Genomic DNA, 21,538 nt, shown 5'->3' on the forward strand with positions numbered 1-21,538 from the left:
GGAAATAAGTCTCGATCGAATTGTATTTGTATTCCTTAGTGAATATCCTTCTCGCGGTTTCGAGAGGAAGGGGTGACGTAGGAGTTTTATCTCCGAACATCCATAAAACTCTGTTGTGTTATTTACTTTCTGTTGGCCTTATTACATAACCAACTAACCTAAACCATACCGCTACAAACCAACTCCATACTGACCATACCGAATATCCAGATAACCGAAACCGACCCACCAGTCTTCAAATCTCCATCATCCGAAACCGACTCCGCCTATCATACACGTGTACCGCTTCAACTTGAAAGCAAACCTCTTCCGCGCTTGAACCTAGTTCAAGGGTTTGTGACAGGTTGTGTAGTATTGAAACCCCGGTGTTAATCTCTAACCGGATTAACCACCACCCTACGAGTGAGAACCGCTAACCGGTCCAACCCCCGGTCCACCAGCGGCGACCTAGATCCTAACAACGTGGTTCGGTCAAAATCGACCTACGTCCACGGGAGGGTTAAGTTTCACTAAATCAAAGAAATGTCGATAGTAAAAACTTACATGTCATGCTCTCAAATGAAAAAAGTGATTACACTAAGAATGATTAGAATACTCCACAATCAAAAGCTCCCCTAATCTTTCTCTCTAGATCAGCTAAAAAATAAGAAGGAAGCCAGAAAACCCTGAATCTGTTCACTGTCTATCAACCTTAACGTGTTATGAGAAAAATACTAAAAAATGTATTTATACTCTAACCCGTTTTCAAAACAGAAAATTCTGACCCGTTTACTCGGAATTTAAAAAACGCCCGCAATGAAAAGGAACACCTTAACAATTCTTCTCCTTCTGAGCCATGGGAGAATGTTGCTATAAACATTCATCATCGTGACGCTCCTGCCAGAACCATTCCGGATTTAGCACACATATCTCATGCTTGCCACTTGGAAAGCCCTTTGTCATCATATCTAACCCATTCTCATTTGTATGACACTTTCTCTAAGTGTAACTCCTTCTTTTCGAGCACTTCACGGATCTAATGGTACCTTCTTTTGATGTGTTTTGAACGTGAATGAAAACTTGGATTCATGCTCACATGTATAGCACTTTATGAGTCACTAAACACCACAAACATGTCTTGTGCAATGCCTATTTCTTTCAATAATTCTTTCATCAATCTCATTTCCTTACAACATTCAGTAATGACAATATATTCAACTTTTGTAGTAGACAAAGCAACACATTTCTTTAGAAGAGACTGCCATGATACAACTCCTCCTCTAAAGGTAAACAAATACCCTGAAGATGATCTCATTGTGTCAATATCACCACTCATATCTGAATTAGAAATTTTTTTAACATGTGGCTTTCTAGTACCATAACACAAAGCGTATTTGGAGGTCTCTCGAAGATATCTCATTAGTTACTTAACTGCTTCCTAGTGTGTCTTACCGGGATTTGAAAGGAAACGAATAACTACTCCAACCGCATGAGCTATATCCGGTCTTGTATACATCAGACTGCCTATTGCTGAAGCATATGGAACACTGCACATTTTTTATCTTTCCTCTTCATCCTTAGGACACATTGTCTTGTTTATTTTCAAGTGTGTAGTCAATGGAAGCAACTGGCTTTGCCTTGTCCATATAGAATATTCTCAATATATCTCTCTTGAGATATGCATAGCATTTTCTTCACCCGATCACAACCTGCATTCCAAGAATTTTTCTTGCTTGACCCAAGTCACGAGAATAGAATTTTTTTAGTTAGATAAACCCTTTCAATTGTTTGTGTGTTGTGTAATTCATTTACTTTTAAACTATTTCGATCTAAATTTTCCTAGACTTATCTAGAAAAATACATAAACTCATTTGATTTTTTCCCCTTTTGGGGAATTTTTAATGAAATGACGTTAAGTCGTTTTTCAAAAAAATAAAAAACTAGTTGATCATCAATATATGTGTTAGATTATTAGAGATTTCAGATAGACTAATTAATGGTGTGGGACGAACAAAAAGTCCATGGTCAACATAGAATTTTACATTAAGTATTGACTTTTACATTTGGCATCGATTTTAACATTCGACGTCGAATTTCGTTGTCGATAATTATTTTCTCTACTTTATAGTCAGCATCTACATTTACAGTGGTAATTATTTTCTCGTTATATTTTTGACTTTTATAGTTAGCATCCACTTTTATATTCAACAATTATTTTCTCGACATTTACAGTAGGAGTCGACTTTAAGAGTCAATAATTATTCTTGACATTGAAGTGTAATCTACTTTTGTAGTCTCGTGCATATAATAAATGTGGGATGAGAGAATGAAGTTTCAAAGTTTGATGATAGTGAGACTAAGATGTTGGGGAGGATGAGATTTCAAGAATTGGGAAAACGATACTGAAGAAGAATAAATATAAGTGTAAAAAGAATTCATAGATAGTATTTATGTGAATTTAAAAGAAAAATATTGTTTAAATAAAAAGTGATGTGACGAAAAATATAGAGTTAGTTGGTATTAAGGTGTAGACAACAATTAATGATAACTTTTGTGGTTGGGCATTTGTAGAAAGACAAGTTGATGAACTATGAACGCGTTGAAAGATATCATCCCCATGGGATATAGTAATGGAGGCATGAACAACAAGAGTGAAACTAATCTCTCATAGGTGGGAAAGATCATATATTCTCTTGAAATTTGATAGGATTGTAAATATTTACCCTTATGAATACATTAATACCAAGTTTAAAAAATAAAATAAAGATTGTAGAAATAATAAAATAAAGTAGCAAGTTAAAATAATTGAAATAAAGATGGTAGAAATAATACAAATAAATTAAACCAGATCCTCTACTACCGAATAGAGTGTTCCTCTATTGCGGACCAATCAAAATTTAGAAGCATTATTATATTAATAAATCAAAGCTGGGTTGAAAGGAAGAGAGAGAAAATCCGGAACCCAGATTTTATTCCGGGTTCAGCACAAATGTTGTTAAACGGAATGTAGAGATACGGTATTGAGTGAAGCATACTTCGCTCCAAGCGCAATGTAAAACAGAATGTAGAGATACAGTATTGAGTGAAGCATACTTCTCTCTAGGCGCCATATAAAAAGTGAAGCATACTTCGCTTCAATTAGTTTATATGCCTAGAAGTTTATATAAAACCTCCAACACATCAATGTAAAGACATTTTAGCGTTCATGTAACAACAATTATTCATTCATGTATGTAAACTCATTGGAGAATATGGAGAGGTTGTTTTCATTCACTCCAAGCGCCATGTAAAACGGAAGTGAAGCATACTTCACTTCAAGCGCGATGTAAAACGGAAGTGAAGCATACTTCGCTCCAAGCGCCATGTAAAACGGAAGTGAAGCATACTTCACTTCAAGTGCCATGTAAAACGGAAGTGAAGCATACTTCGCTCCAAGCGCCATGTAAAACGGAAGTGAAGCATACTTCACTTCAAGCGCTATATAAAACGGAAGTGAAGCATACTTCACTTCAAGCGTCATGTAAAACGGAAGGGAAGCTTACTTCACTTTAAGTGCCATGTAAAATAGAAGTAAAGCATACTTCACTGAAAATAGCCTCTCCACATTCTCCAATGGGTTTACATACATGAATGAATAAATGTTTTTACATGAACACTAAAATGTCTTTACATTGATGTGTTGGAGGTTTTACATGAACCTCTAGGCATATAAACTAATTGAAGCGAAGTATGCTTGACTTTTTACATGACGCCTAGAGAGAAGTATGTTTCACTCAATACTGTATCTCTACATTTCGTTTAACAACGTTTGTGCTAAACCCGGAATGAAATCCGAGTTTCGGGTTTTCTCTCTCTTCCTTTCAACCCAACTTTGATTTATTAATATAATAATGCTTCTAAAGTTTGATTGGTCCGCAACAGGAAACACCCTATTCGGTATTAGATGACCTGAATTGCAAATAAATTAGTTAATGGTTATGTATATTATTGAATGAAATATACTCAGTGAAGGTAAGAAAGAGAATATTTACAATTTTTTCACTTTAGAAAAAAAGTTATATGAAAGATGAAAAGTCATCTCTTTCGGTGACTTTTAGATAATGTTTGGTACATGATACAAATTATTGAAATATAAATTGTAACGAGGTATAAATATTATAAGATAATAAGTTGTATAGGTTATTTGTATAAGTTATATATGATTTATAATTTGTGTTTGATATAGCATAAGAATGTATTATAAGTTGTATAAATATTAATTTAAATTATTATTTTTTTTATTATTTATTTATATTATAAATAATATTGTTTATTATTATAAATTATTGTATTGATATTATTTAATAAATAATGTATGTTTATTAAAATATAAAAAAATAATTATAATATAAACAATAAATTATATTTAATTAATTTTAATATTATTATTAATTTTAATAAAATAAACTTAAAATAAAAATAATATATAAAATAAAAAATATTATTTATAATATAAGTAAATATTAAAAATAATAATTAATAAAATTATCGTTATAAAAATAAATAAATATTTTTAATTAAAATATTGAACTATTTTAAAAATATATATTAAAAATAATTATATATAATAATATTATTAAAACTAAATAAAATATATTTAATATATTATATAATATTAAGTTATATATAATATTAATAAAGGAATCCCACTGAAGTAGCTCGGTGGTGAAAGTCGGCTTAATAGATTAAAAAGTCACGGGTTCGATTCCATTTGAAAATGCTTTGAGTTTAAGCGGGAGGTCATGCTTGTGGGGTGTCATGTTAATTCTCATTTAATTCAAAAGAAATATTAATAAAAGATATAATGAGAAATTAAAAATTAAGTCATATAAGAATATGTGTTATACTTAGAACGGTCGGACGGGCCAACCCATGGCGGGGCGGACCTACCCACTAAAACTCGTCGTTTGACGGGTTGACGGTGGGCTGAATATCCCCAACCCAACCCAAGGTGAGTTGCGAGTTATGAGGGTCAGCCCACGGATTGTCTCCCTATAAATAAAAATAAATAAAAATCATTAATAGTTCTAAAAAACAAGAGTTCAAGAACATTATCAAATAGTCATAATACACACTAAACAAGAGTCTAGTCTATCGTTACATATTAATTGATCAAATAGTTCAACAAAGTAACTAAAATTTGAAAATTTCACAAAATAGAAATTTTAATAAAGTCAACATTTTTTAAATATCATCAATCGAGATATAATCCATGTCAAATCCTTCTCCTCCATCGCCTTTTTATTTAATGTCTACATCAGTATCCTCTAGAACATTTGATCCTTGCTTGGACAATATTGATGTAACTATTACGGTGTCTTCTTGATTTTTATCTGTATATGAAATACACAAAAATGAAGGTAGTTAAAAATTCAAATCAAAATAAACTAATATATGAAGTCACAAGTCACAAATAAGTCAAGAACATAAATAAACTTTGTAAATAAAATTACCGATAGCATAACCATGTAACCAATAGCGAGTACAAATAAGAGCTTGCACATTTTCATGAAGAGTAGAACTTCTATACTTGGTAAGCACCTGACACCAATGGAAAAAACTAATTCTAATCCAACAATAGTTATAGGAATAGCCAAAACATCACATGCCATAAGTGAAAGGATTGGGTACCGATTCATTTGATTTTTCCAATGCTTCAAAACATTCAAATCTTGATAATAATACAAATTCAAGTTTTGGCTCTTCCAAATAGAGATCCAATTGAGATTTTCCAGCACTTGTAATTGCTTGGCTCTCATATGCCATCATTTCCTACATTAATTTAAATAGTTATAATAAGAAAATATAAACTAATTAGAGAGTACAAGTAAAAAACATTAAAAAACTTACATAAAAGATTCTCTTGCTCTTTCCTTTAACTACTCCTACACTATGGAGAGGTATGTGTGTGGTAGAAGATCGTGGTTGTGAAAAACTTGTTTCGTTATTGTTAGAATATTAGTCAAAAAACTTATACATTTTTCTCTTCACAATTCCATCTTCTCTTGGAATTTACATAATCACTCTCAACTTTATAATAAAAAAATTCTAACATCGAAAGCTTTATACGTGGGTCAAAAATAGCCCAAATGCAAGCACTGTGTTGTATTGATTCCTGTACTTTTCAAACTTCTCCATCATTCTTTTAACACATATGACTTACCACCTCATCTTCATTCACTAAGTTTTCCTTCAACAAAACCTCAATTTTCCAGATTTGCATAAAATAAAAATTTGAGGTAGGATAAGAAGAACCAGATATCAACTTTGTAGTGCCTTAAAATGGCTCAAGGAACTCGCATATTTTCTCTCCTCTTTCCGACTCTTCACTTGTAGGAAACGATTTATAATTCATATCATTGAATTGAAGAGAAACAAAAGTCTTTTTATATTTGACAGCACTTTCCAACATTAAATATGTTGAGTTCCAATGAGTACACACATTCAATCGCAATCCAACACTATAATCAATGTTACCAACTGCTTGTACACATTCTTGAAACTTGTTCATTATAGTCTCTGAACCTTTAACATACTTGACCACTCTCTAATTTTACTCAAAGCTATAGTGGAAACTTTCAAACTTTCTTGATCAATTAAATTCAATATATGAGCGGAACAACAAACATGAAAAAACTCACCATCGCACAATAAGCTATCATGCAAAAGAGTTATTCTTTCAAATGAACTTGCATACTGTCATTACTAGATGCATTATCCAATGTCAAAGAGAAAATCTTTTTTTCAATCCCCCAATCCTTCAAGAATTCAAACAATTTAGCAGTTAATTCAACTCCTAAGTGTGAAGGAGGCATATAAGAAAAGTTAAGTATCTTGCTATTCAATTTTTAATCAATGTCAACAAAATGGGAAGTCAAACAAATATTCCCCTCATTAGTACATTATGTCCACAAATCTAAAGTTAAACAAACTCTGTTTATAATGGTAGCAAAAACATACTTAAGTTTCTCTTTCTCCCTCGTGTAGAATCGGTTAATATAAAAAACAACAGTATTTCTAGAATTAAAAATACCATCATGATTTACATGCTTCATTTAGGCTCTAATACTAGAATACTCACCAAATGCAAATGGTAAATCATGTCTAATGATTGCACAAATCAGTAGCTCACATGAAATCTTTTGGTCTATTTTCTTATACTTCATCTTTCCATCTTGATCAAGAATCATTTATCCTACGTCGTGAAACTTCAATTTGTTGCAAGTTTTAACATGATGCTATAATGTAGAAGTCCCATAATGTTTACCCCACATTAATACTATTTTTTGCATCCATTACATTTAGCTTTTTCTATATTATCAATATCTTTCATTTTCTTAAAATACATCAAAATATCAGAATATTCCCTAGACTTTTTAGATGACCCTTCATCATGCTTAGCACTTTCAAATTCATCAACATCCAAATTAATACCTTGATTTTGAGAGGAGTCCATTTCAAAAATGAATCTGTTATTTAACTAAATATTAAGCTTCAGACTTTCAATGTGAAGCTTCTAGAACTGGAACCAGGTTTGAATCCACGAACTCTTAAAGGCGAGAACGAAGAGAAAAAAGGCGGAACAAATAAGTATTCGACGGTCAATGGGCGAAGTATTGAGTATTGAGTGCTGCAGTCTAGAGCCAAGTTTGAATCCACGAACCCTTGAAGGCGAGAATGAAGAGAAAAAAGCGGAACAAATAAGTAGTCGGAGACCAATGGGCGAAGTATTAAGTATTGACTGCTGCAGTCTAGAACCAAGTTTGAATCTACGAACCCTTGAAGACGAGAACGAAGAGAAGAAAAGCGAAACAAATAAGTAGCCGGCGGCCGATGGGCGAAGTATTGAGTATTTCCTGCTGCAGTGCTGTCTGGGAGAGAAAAAACTATGGTTATGCGGCATATGCCTATAAGGCTATAAATCAGATTAGATTTTTTTGCGAACCCGCGGGCCTATCTTACATTGACCCGCCTAGGCCCGTGACCCAAGCAGGCTGGACCGTGTAGGTCCACTTTCAAATGGGTTGTTAATATTTCAACTCAACCCATCTAAATTGTTTGGAGGGGCAGGCCAACCCAACGGGCCTAACCCAAATTGACGACTCCAATTATACCTATAGAGATTAATTATTATTTTATATCATATATGAAGTATAAATTATATAGGGGTATAAATTTATATTAATAGTAAAAATGTGACAAACACCATATTAAAACACTATTGATACAATTTATACTATATCAATAGTGTTATACCTCTTTATACCACAAACCAAACACTACCTTAGTATTGGAGGTTGTCTTGTCACTTTCCACCACTCAGATTTGAGTTGGTGTTGTGTTTTGTTCGGTACGACAATCTATTTAACTAAGTCGAATTTGTTATCTCGATTTTTGTAATTCGAATAATATTCACAATCTTTGATGGGTCTTCTGTTGTTCATACCCTCCAATCGTATTGGTTTCTCGAGTCCGTATTCATCTCCTTCTTTGTAGGAAAGGAGATGATGTTATCGGATCTAAAGCTCTTTTTTATTTTTATTTTAAGGAGGTTTGGAATTAATCTTTAATCCGAAGACCATTTTAGAGGTATATTCTAATTATTTCGATGGGTTTCTCATTATTTTAACTATATTTGTATATGGTCAGTTATCATTTAGCAAAAAAATATTCGGCGTTGGTTACCAACTCTCGGGCAAAGATAAATTTAATTTCCGCTCAGAATTCCGAGTAGAGATTCTTTTAACAGCGCTTAATTGGTTTGTTTAATTTGCTCTCCTTCATCAATTATTGTTATTGAATTCAAATGAGTTCATCATTAAAGTTAACTTGAAGAAATCGTGTGATTGTGAATTAGTTCATTAGAATTTTAATCTTTCCAAATTTATATTATCTAATGTTTAGATTTAAGTTTTTAGATATTATTTTCTTTTATTTATTTGTAAATTAATGTTTTATACGGAACTACTTATTTGCTTTAATGGAATTAAATCCCTAACAATAAAAAAAAAGACATTGTTATCATTTGATATTAACATTTACATATACTAGCTTTATACAAAAGAATAATAACAAAATGTTATAAATAAATTAACATTTAATGTTGACACTTGAGTTACGAGCAGATGATATTAAAGACTTTTTACATAAAACCAAAAATGTTTTAAGAGATGAGTGATTAGTTTTTACTCTTTATCATTGAGCGATTATAGTCTTTAATAATATCTCACAATTATTCACCCTCATATGGATTTCAATGTTAATCCAATGCATATCTTTTATGCAATCTTCAATCATATCACATTTGTTTTGAAATGTTAAACATGCCTATCTTTTAAGCAATCTTCATTTTGTTTACAAATGTTGGAAACTTCTACGACATTTACCATCATTACCTTTATTTCAACTTAAAACGTTTTAAATAAAAATAAAAATAAAATATTTAACATTTGATAATGTAATCCAACCGTATCACATTTGATAGCTATGAAATGCATTTTTATTATTTTTCACATTCCTAATGATTCTCTTCATTTGTTGTAATTTGAATCTCACACTCAGATAATTAATTTGATTGTCCCGATGATGGTCACTATATGAAATACTACAATATATTTGTGGGTGATGATCTTATATTTTGTAATTCTAAAAAAGAGCCCAACTCACCCTAATACAGAATCTGAATATTGTAGTTGCCTATTCGACTTCAAATATATTGGCTTCAATATTAACGCAACCTTCTTATCGACCAACTGATTGTTTCATACCCATATAAAACACATCAAAAATGACTGATTCATTTTGTTTTGTGAAAATGTTACATTAAATATACTTTAAGATCAATCGAGTATTCTCCCTTAAGATCTTTCATCAACATATTTACATTCTTACGGGACAAATTCGCGTTGTGTGCAAGCCATTTTTTGGTTTGCAAGTTAGAGAAGTTTAGATAAAAATATAATTAGTTTTTAAGTTTAATCCTTTTTTTGTGATATTATCTCATCTCATGTACAATATAAATAGAGATATAGACTAACCTAATTAGATAACAAATCATTTAATAAAAAATTACATAGCTGTATTCATTTTTTTTTAACCTTATACTGGTCTTTTTCATTATCGCAAACTACTTACTATTATTCAATAGAAAGCGATACAGAAATTCCCTAATCGAGTTTGAGAGGCATATTCATCCTAGAATATAGGTTTTATTCCTACGAGAATAGAATCTCTGTGTTAGTAGACAATTTCATTTCCCCTTTCCCCAACAAATCGAAAACAAAATTCTTCAACCTATTGCAGTGTGACATGTGTCATCATCAGCCATGGTAATTTCTTCATTGGTTTGAACCTAATTAAATCATTATTTGTGATTGCTATAATTTCTTAGTTCAAACTTTTGATGTGTGGTAGTGATATCACCTTATAATCAATTTTTCTTCTTTTTTCATGAGATAAGATAAACTAGTGTACATCTCTTCTCATAGCACAGCCCCACTTAATTCCCCTTATTGGCTATTGTCATTATACAAATCATCAAACCAATCATAATATGTACTTTACACATCATCATAAGATTTGGTAGGCTAAATCCCAAGGCTAATATCCTATTAGAGGTCACATTAATAACCCCACATCAACTCATATCTCCCGTTTTTTATTTTCATGGCTGCAGTCACGAATCACAATATATAGTTGAGTTGTGATTGAGATTTTTTTGTATCTTTTCAAACTCCCTTTCAATATTCACTCCTTATAAACCAAACAAATAATGGCCCTATTTTTTTTAAAAAAAAATGATTATTTGAAAAGGTGTTGAATTCACTCATCTATTATATATGGGGTTATCTCAAATAATTTAGGTTATGAAATTAAAATATTGTTTAATAAAAAAAAATGAATTATTAGAGTTCAATTATTAAAATATCTTTTGCATTTATTGTTTTGAAAAAATGACAGGTTTTTTATTCTATTATATATGACTATATAAAAGTCCGAGGTACAAACCATGGATTAATATCGACCGGTACAAAATAAATTGTGACATTAATTCTCACAAGTTAACATAATAAAACTATAAGAAATTAAAATTAAAATAATACCAACATAAAATATCGAACTAAATTACCAAAACTTGATAGTGATCGTAACATTGCTTCATTGCTTCATAGTTTACATTAGTTTGAAGTTTTTTATTTCTTTATCCTATTTTGAATTTGTGCTTCTCTTCTTTAATATTATTATTTTTTTTGTCATTAGGTTTTGTATAATTTTCACAATTATTTTGATATTTACCTCGTGCACAATAAGTTTTTTTTAGATACCTTCTCGGAATTATTTACCTTCTTTAGTCATGTGATTAATCAACATCGTATGTGGAAAATTTATTTTTTGTATTTAATATTTAAGGATGATTTAAGTAATATGATTAATGATGAGATAATTTATTTGGATTAAATCCATATAAGTAATTCAATCCAGTTTATAGGTAATTGGCAATAAATATTAAGAACCAAAACATGAAATATGGTGCTTGTCTAGAAACAATTAATTGTCTTGTAAATATGATACAAATGAAGATATTTTGAGTGATTAAATAAATTTAATAAATAATATTACATCTATAAATTTTAATGAATAGAGAGGCCCTTGTTTAATCTTGGATTAATTGATAAAATTGAACAAACTTAGAAAATTGTTTTTAAAAAATATAATGAAACAAAGAAATTGGACATGCCCACAAAATGTAAAAACATATTCTTAGTACTAAGAGAATTAAGATTAACATAAATTTTAGTGCTTATGTTTTGAGATTTTCACATTATTTTCATTCTAGTTTATCTTGATGAACTTAAGACATTATTTTGTCATAACTGACTTTGTATATGTTAGCCCTTATTATATATGTGATCTTTACTATATCTTAATAGTCTCATTTATTTTGTTCAAAAAAATCAGATCATGAGTAATTTTTTTATTAATAATCATTCAAATTATCAATATAAATATATACTTAAATAATTATTATAATATTTCAAATTATTCTAAGAATATTTAAATGTAAAATAAACTATATTGCTTAACATCAAATGAGATTTCTAATTTAAGTCTAGTTTTTATATTAAAAAATTCAATATCAAACAAACTTACATGTTAAATTTATTTTTATTATTTTGGGGTTTCAGTTCGTATTATTTTAATCTCATTTTGGCGTATTGCAAAAAAATGTCTTTTTTTTCTCATTGTTTCATTGGATTTAGACATATAGTTATCATTAAATTCATGAAATAATTGCCTTGACAATAGGTCTTGAAGATATTGATAAAGACAAGATGAGATAAGTACACGTGCCAATTTGACAAAGATTGTCATCAAATATAAAAAATAAATTTAAAAATAGTAGGGACACTTAATTTTACATCCGGGAATAATTTTAAAATGATATGCATGTTTTCTCTTATTTCTAAATATAACATGGTGACAAAATATGTATTATGTCATTTTTGCAAACACATTGTTCATATTTAAGGCACTAGAAAAAAAAAATCTTATTTTTTATGATAGTTCTAACTTGATGACAATTTGAATATGATTTTAGGTTGAAGAAAGGATCTACTCATTCTAATTATCTTGGGTTTTCCCTCTTAAGCTAATAATTTGAAAGGTGAGGGTAATTGTTGGGTTTTGAGCTCATATTTTATTAGTTTATATATTATAATGGGTTTTAAGCCTTTATTGGGCTTAGGAGTAGTAGTTTAGTCTTTTGGCTTTTGATGTACTCCTATAAATAGAGACATTGTAACCTAGGGTTATTTGGACCATTATTCCATGAAATATCAATAGAATGGACGACTCCCCGAGGATGTAGGCATTGTTGGCCGAACCTCGTTATATCTTGTGTTCATTATTATTCTTACCAATTTATCTTTATATCTTCTTTTATCGCGTGTTTAAATTAGATTTTTTCTCAACAAGTGGTATTAGAGCATGTTTTGAGAATATTTTTCATAATCTATTTTTGAAGATATTACGGAAACCCTAACCACCATTGAAGAAGTTGTTGGATATTTGTGCTTTTGTTGAAGATGTCTATTGGAGAAACGACATTAATTGGTTGGAGAAGATTTAGTCGCTGTGAAGATTTGAGTCGAAATTTTCAATTGCTAAGGATATGTCAACGGTCGTTAAAATATTTCTTAGTTTTGGGTGACGCTCTCTTGAGAAGAAGAGAGAATAAGACAATGAATGGTCTTTTGTTCTTCTCCAAGACGTCAATGGGTGCAGGTGACGAAAAGTCGTCGTGTAGGCAGCGACACTAAAATGAAGAAGATGAGGTATATTCTTTTTAACCTATTTTAATTTGGGACATATAGTCTATTAAAATATATATATATTCCATATATATAGATATTATATTATGATATTCCATATATATAGATATTATATTATGATATAATATGATATATAGAGAGGAGCCAAGAATCTTTGAAACGCTCAACAACTAAGACTTTTTCAATTAAGACTTTTTATTTAAGTCTCATTTAATTTCATAAAATAGGTTTAAGACCTATTTGATTCCAATTTTACAATTAAAGCCTTGTTTGATTTTAATCAAAATCTCAAAGCTTTTTATGATTTGATCTTGGATTTGTATTGAGGCTTGTTTGATTTGAATTTCTCAAAGATAGAGATTTTTTATTTATCTGCTAAGAGATTTGATATTCGTCAATATCGAGATTGATAATTGGAGTTGAAAAGGAAGGTGGAGTGCTTATTCGATGTTGCAAATTATGGAAGACAATTGATGCAACATGTAAAGGGTTTACTAATTAAAGCAGGTGACTTTAATATTTGTTTGCAAGAGTGTAGTTTGATTTGTGTGTATGAAGGCCGAATTTGGATTTGCATCAAACCTTGTGAGTAAGTTTTGATTAGCAATATCCAGTAAGTGCTGGTGCGAAGTTGTCAAGTGGGTGTTGATGCCTTAAGGGTTCTACCAAGAATGATAATTTATAAGGTATGAGTTGAGGATGCACAAATCATATATATGGTTTGTTAGATTCTTTCTATGCAGAATATGTCTAAAAGAATGTGGAGAACAAACGATACATCTTCATGCTTGTTGAAAATTAGTTGAAGGTTTTATTATAACTGATTATTGTCTTGGCATATATGAGTGACATTATTTCACTATGTTGAGGGCTTTGACTTGAAGAAATTTTTGGCTAAAATGAGTTTGGAGAGATTTTTATTTGGAAAATGGTTATTGAAGAAGTCAAATTAAAAGAGAGGTAGAGAGAAAATCTAGTAGCAGATTTTCGCCTACAGCCGATCGGAGATTCAAACAAAGTCTGATTGCGCTGAGATTTTGTCGAGTGGGTTGGTAACTCATTCCTCTACATTTTCAACGGTTAGATCAAAGTTTGGACGTCTCGAAGATTATTTTTTCTAGGGCTTAAAGTGTCTGCCTAATTTTAGTTTTATTTTATTTGTTTGGGACCAAAAAGTTTGTATCTTTTTGGGTATGACCTTATCTTATTAGAAGAGCTAATCAAGATGAAGATGGTAGTGAGATTATGTGCTTTACATTTGATAGAGCAATTCTTCAGGCCAAATTGCAAGATTGCATTGAGTGGGCGGGTGATTAAGGATTGACACAATTCCAGTTAACACACAATATGAATGAAAGACCATGAAGAGAAAAACTATTGAAAGACACTTATAAGTTGAGGTGGAGACATCTTAAGAGCAACTCTCAAACGAACCAAAAAAATCATTACATTATCTTCTAATGTGAAAAGATAAATAAAAATCTTGAGTGGGATTCCTAGTCATGAAAAAGGGGCTAAATGGGAGACACGGTTAATTCGAAGGTGATGATTTTGTTACTTTTTTTCTCTCTTAATTGTTTATACATTGTGAATCATAGTTTAGATGAATGAGATGATTGATTTTTCATCTTATTGATGAGATGATTGAGACCTTGAATGGGATTCCTAGTCATGAAAAAAAGGGCTAGATGAGAGGTTCGATCAATTCAAATGGAAGGATATTCGATTTCTTTCAGAGAAACTATAGATGATCATTTGAAGCATTGGTGAAGACAATTGAAGAGAGATAGTGAATATTGAGATAATATTCTTTGATTGCTAGGCGTTTTTGGATTCAAGAAACTAGCAGATTACAAGCTAATTTGTTCAAGAAGAAGTATGAGGTTCAAGTTGGTTGAGTATGCAACGTTCAAGGCAATATGGGTGACAAATACTTTTTCAGATCTTGAGCTAGAGTAAAGAGATGTCGTGATAACCTAATTTATTTGTTATGAAGTAGACGATAAATGTTTGTCTTGGGTCTTCTCGTTTTCAATCGATATCTTATTTTGAGGAAGTATACGATGGAAGTTCATTTTGGGTGTTCTCAGTTTTGATAGATATCTGATTTTGAAAAAGTAGACGAAAGAAGCTCGTCTTGGGTCTAATTAGTATTTTGGTTTTAGTTAATTGTTGGACTTGAAAAATAAGACACTCGGTTTGTGGTAAATAAATGTAAAGATTATTTTGACATAATAAATAATTGTTAATTCTAGTTTCCACATATGTCAACGGGTATGAACAAAGATTGAGAAGAGTTGTTGAATGTCTTTAGTCGCTGAAGTAGCGTAGTTGCCAAAATTACTTGGTATTATAAACTCTATGATTTTATCTTCTAAGGGGCTTTTGAGCGGAAGTGGATGTATAATGATTTATCTCGTGAATGACTCGAGTAGTGAAGATTGATGTGTAGCTTATAACATTTTGATGGCGCGATATACATGATGGTGGAAATTGTTTTTCTTCTAAGGGTTCTTGAGTGAAAGTGGAGGTACGCAAAGTTATTTGATAATGACTCGAGCAAAGGTGAAGATTGAAGTGTTGAACCCACTTATTTTTTTATGGCTTAACTTTTGTCATGGTGGAGATTGATGGGTACGACTCGTGTATTTCTTAAGGGGCGTGAAATTTGTCAAGGTGGAGATTGTTAAATTTGTAATGTATTGATCAAATCTCAATAAGCGCGGTATTCGCCCAATGTGGAGATTGTTGGGTTTTGGGCTCATATTTTATTAGAGTTTATATATTGTAATGAGCTTTAAGCTTTTATTGGGCTTAGGAGTAGTATTTTAGTCTTTTGGCTTTTGATGTACTCCTATAAATAGAGACATTATAACCTAGGGTTACTTGGACCATTATTTCATGGAATATCAATAGAATGGACAACTCCCCGAGGATGTAGGCATTGTTGGCCGAACCTCGTTATATCTTGTGTTCTTTATTATTCTTTACCACTTTATCTTTATATCTTCTTTTATCGTGTGTTTAAATTATATCTTTTTTTCAACAATAATGACGGTTAATTGATCCTTATCATGAGTTCTTTTGTTGTGTTTATATAAGTCTCACATTGACGTACGTATAACATACATATTATATTTGTTTAGGATTTGAAAATCGTTATTATCATAATGGAGAGATTTTTTGTATAGATATGATTGAACCCTTCCTTCTCGCATTTGATTTGGTGGAAATACAATAAAGAAAATTGTGGTGAATGGGGGTGGTCTTGGCCTACAAGATCTTATGACCTTCTAAAAAGCACTTAAATATAATTGGTGTTGAAATTTTCCTTGAGAAGAAATGCATCTAGGGTAGGTGATTAGAGTCAAGAATATGGATTGATTGGTATATTGATAGTTCACTAGTGATATCCTTTGCTTCTTTTAGGAAATGTATTATCCAATGTCTCTTGAAACATCTAGTTTTAGGGATTCCAATACACTTAATTCAAATAAGTATTTGATTCATTTATATTTAATGATGACATGAGTTATCAGCTTTAAAATAAGGAATTTGAATAAGAGTTATATTTTTAACATTTAAGTGGAATTGAATGTATATAAGTTTCTAATAATGGAATAGCCATTTCATATCATCTTTTTTGAAAATAAAATTAATTATAATTCATTTAAATTTAAATTTATAATTCTAATTCAATTATTCTCATAAAAAAATATATAATAAGCATAATGTAATAAATATATAAAGTTGTTGTCAATAATACCACTTTGTAAAGATTTTATTTTCGAAGTTAAAAAAATTGTTTTTGTTTACTTCGGATTTTTATAATTCCAATAATATTCTCAATTATTGATGGATCGTTTACTGTTTATACTCTACAATTGTCTTAATAGTCATTTCTCAAGTTTGTGTATGTCATATTCTTAGCAACCATTAACATGAAGTTATCGAATCTTATGTTTTTCAATAAAAAAATCATAGAAAGTAATTTTGAGTTTGAGGCCCTCGTGTAATTAAATTCTCATTTATGAGTTTCTCACTTTTATGCAAAAAAATATTAAATAACTGTCTTTCAAGAATAATTTTTACTTTTAATTGTAAATATTTTTCAGATACTGTTTGAAACATTTCAAGATTATTAGATCTTATTCATTGTAATTTTAATTCTCTTCAAAATTTAACATATAGATTCTCTTGTTTTCATTTTGTTAATGTTATCTTGTAAATTAATTTTGTTTATATTTGTAACTCCTTATTTGAATTAGTGTTAACTAATTATTTTATCTTTTTTAAAAAAATTAAGTCCACTATAATCACATATAAAATTCTTAACAAACTTGCATAAAATTTAACTTAATTGATTGCAATCAATCTATATATATAATGATGCTTAATTTTAAAAGTGTCAGGATTGCTGGGTCGAGAACTATGATTAATTTGGATATATATGTGAGAGTAAATGGATACTTATGTTGAATTTTGGGTTGACCCGCACATAAACTTAAAACGGTTAAAAATAAAATTTAAAATACTATATGTATGTTTCGAACTTGCAACATAATAAAATAAGTATAAATTTTTAACCAATTAGGCTAATAAGACTTTATATTTTAAATTCAACATCAAATATGATGAACACGGGACATTTGAATAATATAAGTTCAATTTTTTAACTAACTAATATATATATAATGATGCTTAATTTTAAAAGCGTCCGGATTACCGAGTCGAGAGTTGTGGTTAATTTGGATATATATGTGAGAGTAAATGAATATTTGAGTCGGATTTTGGGTTGACCCGTCCATAAACTTAAAACGGTTAAAAATTTTAAAATGTTATATGTATGTTTCGAACTTTCAACCTAACAAAACAAATACACCCTTTAACAAACTAGGCTAATAAAACTTTATATTTTAAATTCAATACCAAATTTAATGAACGCGAGATATTTTAACAATATAAGTGTTCAACATTTAACTAACTAATCTATTTATTTATTTATATATATAATGATGCTTAATTTTAAAAATGTCCAGATTGTCGGGTCGAGAGTTGTGGTTAATTTGAATATATGAGAATAAATGGATATCTGGGGCGGATTTTGGGTTGAACCATTCATAAACTTAAAACGGATAAAAATAAAATAAAAAATATTATAAGTATGTTTCGAATTTGCAACATAACAAAATAAGTACAACTATTTAACCAAGTGTGAATGAGATGTGGCTTGCCAATGAATAATAGGTCGGTATCAATTAAAAGTTGTTAAAAAATATGAATCAAATATTTGATTGACCAAAGTGTGAGGTCACGATGTTAAAAGTTAAAAATATAAATCAAATATTTGATTAACCAAAGTGAAAGTGTAAGGTCACGAGATAAGAGGTTTATTCTGAAAAAAATATGTAATGAAATATGTGACAAGATAAATTGTTTTATCGAAATAAATAAAATGTGGAACGATAATATTTTATTTTTTATTTTAATATATTATTTATAATTTATTAAAAAATTTAAATATGGAATACATATTATTATTATTTTATTTATATTTTTGTTTCGTGGGCTCATATGGGATTTTCCTAGTTCTTCTAATTACTTTATATCTCTTAAATATTAAACTTAAATTAATATAGCTGTTACCAGAACGAATTCCAGTAACATAAGTAAACAAATATTCTATCATATTTACTCAATCATTAAGTTAATCTCCAACTAATAAGTAATTATATTTTAAACATTATATAAGGTATCTTGGCAAGGTAGGTAAGTGTAAAGAGGACATAAAGAGCTTGTTTGATGAACTGGTTTTTTTGTTTTTCCAGGATTTTATCCTAAAACCCAAACATCCTTTCATCCATCATTTCAACTATCTAATCAATCCTTTTATATATTAAAATATCAAAATTACTCTTTATTTAATTTTATAAAATTAATTTATATTTAAAACTAAAGGATATTTTTGACTTTTTAACTTTAAAAACTAGTTTTTTTAAAATTTCATCAAACAAGATTTTTTAGGACAAAACCCAGAAAAAACCCTAATAACCAAAGATCAAACAAGCCCTTAAAACTTGTTTAATATTAGGTTATTTGAAATTTTTATTGGGGTTTTTTTTAAAGAAATATTATTTAAATTTTTAATTGACTGACTAAAATATTTAATGTTTTGATTTAAAAAAATAAAATAATAATAAAAATATTTTAATTTATAAATTAAGAAACATATAGTTAATATATATATATATATATATATATATATATATATATATATATATATAACTTAGAAAATTAACAAAACATCAAATAGTTTTTACGATATTTTAGAAAATAAAAAATAAAATATTTTTCTATTATATTAATTAATTTATGAACTAAAATATTTTTACTTTAATTTTATTAAATTTAAATTTCAAATATAAAATATAAATCATATTTTAATAATTCATCTTTAAAAAAATCTTAAATAACCTTCTTTTCTTTTCTTATATCAAATAGTATCTTTTTAAGTCAAAGAAGCTCAAAAAAATTTCCTCAAATATTATTTTTGATTCTCATCTAAAATATCATCAAATGTATTAATATTGGGAAAGTGATTAATTATGGTAGGTCTATCACGTTATTTTTATAAATATTTTAAGTTCTTTAATTTAAAAAATATTATAACAGTAAAGATTATATTAGTTAGGACAAAAATAAACTAAAGTAAAAAATATTACACAAACATCCTTGTTACAAGAAAATAAATATTTTTGGTATGAAGGGTATTATCCCGACTAGTATTATCCCGACGTCGTACCGAAATCACGGTATACATAAATTATTCGGTACGATAAGTATGTTACTTTTATTCCACCGAGATTTAAAAATAATAATAATAATTTTATATTTATCATATCTAATTTTTGTAGTTATTTATTGGTCAACACATGACCTATCTCCAAGAAAGAAACAATATTGTATTGTGATGAAATCATTAATAAAACAAAAAATAAAATATTACAGCAGGTTTAATTATGTGTTACGATTTGCATCAAGAAAGGTTACACGTTTGGAAGAAAGTTAACACGTCATCGTTAATATCCACACGTGTGGACACAACTTTCTTGCGCGTAATTGATAGTGGAAACCGAAATATTAACAGTTGTTGAATCAAATAAACCTAAATAGGCCTTGTTTGATTTTGAGTTATTTAAAAAATAAATGTCTAATTTTTCATAAAATTAAATTATTTAAAATATCAACATAAAAAAATTGTGATAAGGAGAAGAAATTACGTGTCACCACATCACTGGTTGATAAATGGATAAAGGGTGATAAGAAAGAAGAGTGAAAAAATTTATTATTTTTTCAGTCAATTAATTGGGTCACGTTGTTCCTTCACAAATTCAATCTCTCAAAAACAAATATAAAAAATAAAAAATTCCATTATAAAGAATAAAAAACATTATTTAAAACAAAATGACAATGATCTATTAAAATCAAAACAATCAAAGACAATAAATACAATGAAATTAATGTGTTCCTTTTGAGCTGCCAACAGTCCTTTGAATTAATCTATACGGTTCAAATGATAAACATAAATGATGGAGTTCTAATTTTAATTCCACATCAAATTATAAGTATTAAAAATAGAAAAGAAAATATTATTAATAATAATTTAAGTTATTATGAAATTGGTTAGAAAACATCTCATTTTTAGTATAACCCTATTTAAAAATAAAACTAAATATTTTGTTGATCAGGTTAGAAAATAAGCAGTTAAAATGAAAAAGTTTTTTTTTCTTGGCTAAGTTTGTTTTATGATTGATGCATGACTTAATTTCTTTTAATGAAAATACATGTTCTAATTTTTATTTTATTTAGTATAAAGATTAGTTTTTAAATAATCATTTAGATTATGTGACCATATTTTTTAACCTTAAAATGATAATTTTTAACTATATATATGTGATATTTTGTTTTATTTTGATATCCTTGTAAAAATAAGATATGATTAAAAATATATAATAAAAATCTGAAAACTTCAACAGCATAATACAATCATCAAGATTTAATGTTGTGTGATTAAATATTATTAACTATTTTATTATTAAAAAAATGGTTGAATTATTAGATTGGGATAATTTCCATTTTTAAACTTTTTTTTTTGTGATTCATTATTGCTAAAATTATATATAACGAAA

Source organism: Impatiens glandulifera, unplaced genomic scaffold, assembly GCF_907164915.1.
Source record: "Impatiens glandulifera unplaced genomic scaffold, dImpGla2.1, whole genome shotgun sequence".
In the NCBI taxonomy this organism is placed as follows: domain Eukaryota; kingdom Viridiplantae; phylum Streptophyta; class Magnoliopsida; order Ericales; family Balsaminaceae; genus Impatiens; species Impatiens glandulifera.